Source organism: Protopterus annectens, chromosome 1.part0 (assembly GCF_019279795.1).
Source record: "Protopterus annectens isolate FY-2018-M chromosome 1.part0, PAN1.0, whole genome shotgun sequence".
Taxonomy (NCBI): Eukaryota; Metazoa; Chordata; order Ceratodontiformes; family Protopteridae; genus Protopterus; species Protopterus annectens.
The window spans coordinates 1,679,169,403-1,679,177,484 of record NC_056725.1 but is presented as its reverse complement, the minus strand read 5'-3'; the positions used below and the strand labels follow the sequence as shown (position 1 = coordinate 1,679,177,484).

The following is an 8,082-nucleotide window of genomic DNA, read 5'->3' as shown; positions in this document are numbered from 1 at the left end:
TACTTTGTGACCTCTCCAGTTGTTGCAGGTGTCTAGTGAGATACATGCCAAATGGGGCATTGTACTTAATGATTGGCTCAATGAGAGAAGAGTAGAGGGAGACAATGACCTCTTTCTTCCTGGATGCAAAACCCTTAGTAATGAGATGTGCCACATAGAAGGACTTTCTGACCACAGTGGCAATGTGGTGATCAAAAGAGAGGTTGCTGTCAACCTGTGTTCCCCAATCACTTATAAAGCCTTCTGTGTTCAGTGGACTACCATCGATGTGGTAATTCTTGGGAACCGGGTTTTTCCCAAAGGGGATGACAACACATTTTTTGGCATTGAGCTTAAGGCTATGGTTCTGACACCAGTCTGTAGTCTCAGTGAGGCCTTTCTGTAGGATGTCAGCATCACTTGGGGAGTTAATAATAGCTCCCAACTTGCAATTGTCAGCAAACTTTGTCATCCAGAGTCCCTTTGTGTTGACCTGGACTTCAGAGAAGTAGATACCAAACAGGAGAGGACCCAGGACCGAACCCTGTGGGACTCCACTCATGACTGGTCAGCAGTCTGACTTGGAGTCAGCTACTTTCACACTGTGGGTTCTATCTGTGAGCCAATTTGCAACCCACCTAGTGATGTAGGGGCTGATGCCTAGCTTAGTGAGTTTTTCTATGACTCCTGAGTGCGGAATGGTATCAAAGGCCTTGACCAGATCAAGGTAAGCTGCATGAACCAGCTTGCCTTCATCCACAGCTCTGTTGACTTACTCACAGAAGTCAACCAGGTTGAGCAGGCATGATCTAGCCTTCACAAAATCAAACTGTGTGGGATCCAGAGTTTGGAGATTCTCTATATCCTTGTTTATTAGGTCCATGATGATGCGTTCCAAAGCTTTGCATATCCGACTCATCAGGCTAATGGGGTGATAGTTCCCAGGGTCTGTAGTTGCTCCTCCTTTGTGGAGAGGGACAACTGTAGCAGTGTGCCATTCGGTAGGGACAATGCCTGAGGTGAGGCTGTGATTGAACAGGCACACAGGTGAGGCGCCAGCTCACTCTGTAGTTCATGTAGAACACAGCCAGGGATATTGTCAGGTCCCATTGAAGTTGTATTCATGGCCTTGAGCAGTGCTGTTTTAACCTGTGCAGCAGTAATACTGGTTGAGTGGCAATCTATTGGTATTGTGGTTGGTCCTTGGGGGTGGAGAGAGGGGTAAAGTTGGCACTGCATCTGTCGGCCAGTATATTGGCAATATCTGTTGGCTCGGTATAGGAAGTATCATTGTGCAGTAGCTCAGAGCAAATGTGGGTATTGCCATGGAGATTCTTTACATAACCATAGAAGGCCTTGTGGCTGTCTTACTATCTGCTGCAATTCAGTTTTCATACCTAGCTTTAGAGGATTTGATGAGGGATCTCAACTTTTTGTTGAGGCTGATAAGGGAGTTTTTCCAGTCTTGGGACTTCACCTTATTCCGCATCAGTTTCCTCCTTCTGTTGTAGAGTTTGTTTATGGCAGGCGACCACCGGATGGGCTTCCTTTTTTTGGAGGAGAGCATCTTGGTTCTATTGGGTATGGCGAGATCCATGCATTTGTGTATGTGTTTATACAGTGCACTGGTGTATGATCCGGCAGTCATGCAACTATTTTCCATTTGCATGGGTACTGTGAAGTTAGCTACCTCTGTATTTAGGAATCCAAAGTTAGCTTTGGAGAAGTTTTTCATGGTGTTTACCTTTGCGGAGTGGGGTGGAGTGGTGGGAGGGATGTGGATTTCCTAGGTGATTAGTTTGTGGTCGGATCTAACCAGGGAGGAGTTGACTATTGGTGTAGAGCAATAGTTGCCCATGTTAGTAATGACCAGATCAAGGCTGTTACTACCTCTAGTGGGGGTAAGAACAAGCTGGTCCAGGGCATTGGAATTAATGAATTCCAGGAAATGTTGGGCAAGTGCATTGGTACATGAGTAGCTTTAGCAGTTAATGGAGGGGTAGTTGAAGTCACCCAGCATGAGAGTGTTAGGTTGGACCCTAATATTCCCCAGGATGCTTAGGAACGTGTGAATCTTGGGATACAGATGGGGACCTGTAGTAGGCTACAACCTGAATCACTGTCTTACCCAATGTTAGCTGCACCTGAAGTAATCTCTGATGGGTTATGTTGGGCTACCAGTCTGGAGGTGTGTGTATCTTTTATGAATATGGAAACACCACCATGTTTGCATCTTGGGTCCAAGTTCTGGGGCCAAAAGGTGTGGAATGAGTTATAGCCTGGTAGTTCAGGGGTGCTTTCTGTTGCCTTGAACCAGGTCTCTATTACAGCACAAATGCTGATATTTTCCATTTTAAAGAGTGCTTCGAGCAAGTGCATTTTGAGATTTAGACTTCTAGCATTGAGCAGCATGACCCTCAGATTGCATTTGTTTGTAGCTGTTACAGTGGTAATTTGGTTTTTGGAACACCACCTAAAAAAGGGAATATAGGGGTGGCAAGAGCCTTGGCCAGTATTTGGAAGCCCGGGGGTGACAGATGCAGGCCATCTCTGGCAAAGCATCGAGGTCTGTCAGTCATGTCATCCCAGGCAGACAGATACTGGATCCCCTTAGAATGACACCAGAAACTTAGCCAATTGTTGAAAGCAATCATGCTGCTCAGGGCTAGGGTCATACCAGTCTGAGCTACATAATCTGAGAGCTCCTCCATGTCTCTTTTCATGTAGTCCAGGGAGGTATGTCTCAGGTCATTCACACCCACATGTACAATGACAGAGTCATATTTGTACCTGTTGTTGAGGGGACCTGAGTGCGTGTGTTATGCGACGTATCCTGGCACCTGATAGGTAGTTGACTACTACTTTCTCCTTATTCAACCTAGTGAGTGGGATATCAGTGTGCCTCACTATTGAGTCACCTACGACTAGTGTGCTGGGCATGCTGTTTTGCCTTAGGGACTTTGGTTGAGTGGCACACTGTTTAGAAGAGTTATGTGTCTCGTGATTAGTATTGTGTTGTGGTGGTTGAGTGTATTTCTGCCTTGGAGGTCTCTGCTGTTTGGGTAGACTTTTATTGAGAGCATTCGCAAAGGTGGGTGTGTGGTTTGTGCTTTTATGTGAGGCAGTGCTGGTGTGTGTTCTGGAGGGTTATGTGTCCCATATGGTGTGGTGCAAGTGTTAACTTTCTCCTCTTGACCAGCTATTCCAGTCTTGGCTGGAGAGTGTGTGGTTTCCAATTTGGATATATAAGTGCATCTTGCAAGTCTGAGTGTTGGGAGGTAAGAGGAGAGGGCTGTCAGTGTACATGAGGCAGTTGCTACATTGCCTCAGGATGCCCAAGTTCACCAGGTTAATAGGAAAAAGCACAGGGAACTGACCTTTAGACATGCCTGGAGGGGTGGGCATTAATATGTGTTCTTTTGTTTATTTTCCTGATTGTATTAAATTATATTCTTTATATAGTGAAGCAGCACTTGTTAGAGTATGTTTTAAATGTGAGGTTTTGAACATGTTTAAAGAAAGCAATGAAACAAAACATATCAACCAATAATGACAAACTGTCCATTTCAGAACATTTTAACAACAAAAGGCCCCTCAAACTTCTGTTATTACAAACCACCAATATCAGTCAATATGCACAGTCTCTGCAGAAGTAAAAGTTATCTGAATAATTCCACATAAAAGAGATGAGTAACTAATGAAGAGGTTGCTACTAGCAAGCAACTTTATATTTCAGTGTTTCATCTAAACTTCAGTGCTGCTACCCTTGAAGAATAAATTGTCTACATTACATTAAAAATAATGGCAAGCTTCTAATATTGCAATAGGGAATGGATGGCGAACTGGCAGCAGGTTCATAGTTACAAGACATCTCATCTAAAGGAGGACATACTAAGTACTGCGGCATCCAGGGCTGCCAGATTTCCAACCAGCCAGGTAGGGACAAAAAAAAAAAGGTCTTTCACAGCAAGTGAAGACAAAAAAAAAAAAAAAAAGGGTCTTTAATGCCACATTAAAGAACAGTAGCTCTGCGCTAAACAGGGAGCTTCTCGTGTTTAATGCATTGCAGTTCCGCATTCAACACAAGTAGCTCCGTGTTTAGCGATTTTTGATTAGCCCGTATACCGGCATATGGGCCAATCAAAAATCGTTAAACACGGAGCTACTTCTGTTTAATGCGGAACACAAGAAGCTCCATGTTTAGCGATTTTTGATTGGCCCGTATGAAAACAAAGCGGAGGCTGGCCGGGATTTAAACCGGCAGGGTGGAACTCGGGATCAGGCTGCTGATCTCGGGACAGTCCCGCCCAAAATAGGGATGTCTGGCAACCCTGGCAGCCCCCCACCCTACCCTTAAATGGGGTCTATATTACATTATTGAAAAACATATTCATTGAACATGTATTTGCCGAACTAATAAACAGTGAAAAAACTAATCTCTGAATGGCCACTTCAGCAAATTTTTTTCCAAGGGGAAAAAATCGCTTGGCCAAACAAAAACAAAACAAACTTTCAAACCCTACAAAGTGAGGGGCTTCACCCCCACCCTCGATGTGTGGGGTTCTTTCCCCCACACCCCCTAACTAAATATACGAACTTCGAGATCGCACTACAATGAGAAAAGGGTAAATCCTTGATGATGGCCAAGAATTTTTTCCCCTGGGAAAAAATTTGCTGAAGTCTCCATTCATAGATCAGTGTTTTCACTGTTTATTGGTCGATGAGTACATGTACAAAGAACACATTTTTCAATAACGTAATATAGACCCCCCCCCCTTAAAGTATGACACAGTATCAGCAATCCATCTACAAAGTGTGGGAGTAGATGGAGCAGCTACCTGTTGTGTGCTGTTAACACTGCTTTCAAGTTTTTTAGCACAAACAATAATGACCATTTGCTAAACAAAACTGTTGCACATTGTAAACAGACTTAGCATGAGCAGCAGTAAACTTCTCTTCCCTTGTAGCTCACAATTACTTAAAAATTTACTGAAGCTCACAATTCCTTGAAAATGTACTGAAACTCACATCACAATTCCTTGAAAATGCACTGAATCTCACAATTCCTTGAAAATGCACAGAAACTTAATAGTCTGGTAGTTGGTGCACAGGATTCAGGCTCTTGACTCCTGTAACTAAAGTACAGGGTTTGAGCTTGAGCCTGGTTAAATTAACTAACCTTTCACCCCTAACTAGGGCATTTTTTTATACACACTCTGCTCCTTAGTTAGTTCGTCACTAACCTAGAGCATAACATTCATCCTGAAAAATCCATTTTTTAAAACAATTACGCACCCTGCTCCATTGCAGTTTAAATGTGCATGTGTTGTAATAAAGATGCATACACAGATGCTACTAAGGACACACTCTGAGTGCACCCTTAAAGAAGAAATGTAATGCATGTAGAGTGTGTTCTTAAAGAAGGCATCCCTCTGGCTAGTGGGCACCCCAAGCCAATGGTCCTTATGTGACTGCCTTGTTTGCCTGGTGATTGATCCAGCTTTGGGCTTTGGGGTGAGGGCTTTTTCTGTGTTTGTTTCATCATTTTATCAGAGAGAATACAGCATGTCTAGTGTCATTGTGATAGTGTAGATGTTTGCAGTAAATGCTGTGTATGAATCAGTGGAAGAAGATAAACTATTTAAGAAACCTTAGGGAATTCATCTTACCATTCCAAAGTGTGGCTATGTTTTCTGACTTCCAACTTTACAATTTTGTCATTGCAAATGATAGATATTGTAAATGGTGCAGTTTCTTGGATGTGTGATTTAGGACATCTTTGGTTAAAACATAACTTCTGTAAAAAGGTGGAATAGTGAATCTCTTATGTTTTTATTTATTATTCTCCACCTTTTCGGAGAAGGCATGTTTTCATGTTATTACACAAGCTGCTGTCTTCATATCTCCAAGATTCATTGCTAGACAAAGTAGTAAAACACTTAACATCAGAAGGTTCTTTTCTATGTTAGTGAGAAAAGCATGTGTTCATTCTTGTCATAACTGACACAAGTTTTATGTGAGAAACATGACTCTCAATTAAAAGTTGTGTTGAATAAGAAACCAAATAAATCAAAGTGAGGCAATGGATTGCAACATTTCTGCTTGTGGTTTCCAACTCCATTTTTGTATCTCTTTATTATTTTTGCTCTGGCATATGGCAGAAACAGAAATATTGATGGGTATGATGATATAAAGTGTTTTGGAAAATATTTCATTTCTGGATTTTGACACAATCTTGTATAAGTTTATTAATCAAGAAAAAGATGACAATGCTGGATGAATAGTAAAACATTTATTAGTTTAAATGTATTGTAATGTATGTGAAATGTACAGTAATACACATGGAAAAGTAATTACTTAGGCTAACTGTGCAGTGAGATATGCTCTGCTAAGAAGACACACTTTCTGCAACAACATTTGGTGACTTTAATCAGTGTTAAGGGTGCATCTACAGGTGGATTATTACAAAATCTGGTTCAGCAAAGATGGGAGTTATAAGTAGGCCACTGAAATGTTGAGTGAATATTTTGAACCTAAACTGGTGACAGTTGCTAAATAGTTTATTGTAATTATTTCAGCCAGAGGCCTAATAAGAGAAGATGCAGTGTGCTGTCAAAGTTAAAACATGTGAATTGTGAATGTGATTTGAGTCTGGATGAAACGTTTAGAGACTGATTTGCGAGTGCCATTCACAGTGAATCTATCCAGAGAAAACTACATTTTGAATCGAATTTAAATTTTCTAAGGTGTTTGATATTACTTTAAGTACTAAGATTGCAGAAAAAAGATACACAACAGATGAGGAAGCATGAGGCACAGGTTGGTGGCATACACAAATCCAGAAAATAGACAAATTCCAAAACATTTAAATGTTTTGCTATTCATGCAGCAATAAAACTTATGCTGTAAAAGTCTCTGATTATAAAGAAACTTATTGGCACAGATGTGAAAAAACTGGACACATGAAACAAGCATGTCACAATGAAGGACAGAACAATGATAAAAATAATTTTCACTGCAAAAATACTAAACACAAATGGAAATATGAGCATGCGCATGAAAGTAACAATAATAAACAATGTTTTCAATAAGTTCACAGGAAAAATAAATTTTGTGTGTACATTCCTTATAAATGAAATAAAAACTGTACTTGGAAACAGATATAGAAACCACAGTATCTAGTATGCCTGAACACTTTTCACACGTACACACTGTGCCTGTGACCATGCCATCCTGAATAAGCCTGATTTCATCTGATCTGAGAAGCTAAGCAGGGTCAGGCCTGGTTAGTACTTTGATGGGAAACCACCTGGAAATATCAGGTACTACAAGCTGGGGGCAGATTTGACATAATGGTTAAGGTCTTCACCTCATAAACACAAGGACTAGCATTTGATTCTAACCTTGGGTAACTAGCTAGGCTTAAAATGGTCCTTCAGAGTAGTCAACCTAGTATTTCACCTATGAATTTACAAACACATTACTTCCTAAGAAATACTTGCAGACTACACGTATACAAGTGACAGTCTGGCTGTGCTAAATGAATGTTGGGAGAATAATAGACAGTACTCTATGAAAACTAAAAGCAAGTTTGCCTTTAGTTGTGGTATAAGGTGAAGCACCAGCTTTGTATAGCAAAATCTAGCTGCAGAAGTTACTGTTAAACTGGATACAAATGAACTTTGGTTGCTAAAGTATACCATTTTGGTTTAAATCACTGCAATAATAGTATCATGGCTTTGTCCTTGCTGAGTACAGTCTAATGAGACCTTCAAACTGCTGTCTGCTGAATTCCAGATTTAAATCTGTTGCCACCCAAGTATTCTTTTAATCTAACATTAAACATGTATAGAGAACTTGCTTGTTTGACCATAACTGGTAACTTATTCCAAGGTATAGGTATTAGTTGTGTCACTTATCTGTCTCTTGTTATTGTCCTGTAATGGTCTGATAAATAAACAGGACCCCTAGCTGTTATCCCATTGTAAGATCTGACCAAGGTTAGTTCTAATTCTGTCCTCAAGTCATTATTAGTTAATAGATTTAATGCTGAACACAGCTGATCTGTATAAAATACTACAAAGACCAAAGTAGTAAGACAAT

General features: G+C 40.8%; 1 pseudogene; it reads left to right on the top strand.

Moving 5' to 3' along the window:
- The first annotated feature begins 7,194 nt into the window (after nucleotides 1-7,194).
- Nucleotides 7,195-7,313, top strand: LOC122802556 (annotated as a pseudogene).
- Nucleotides 7,314-8,082: the final 769 nt, after the last annotated feature.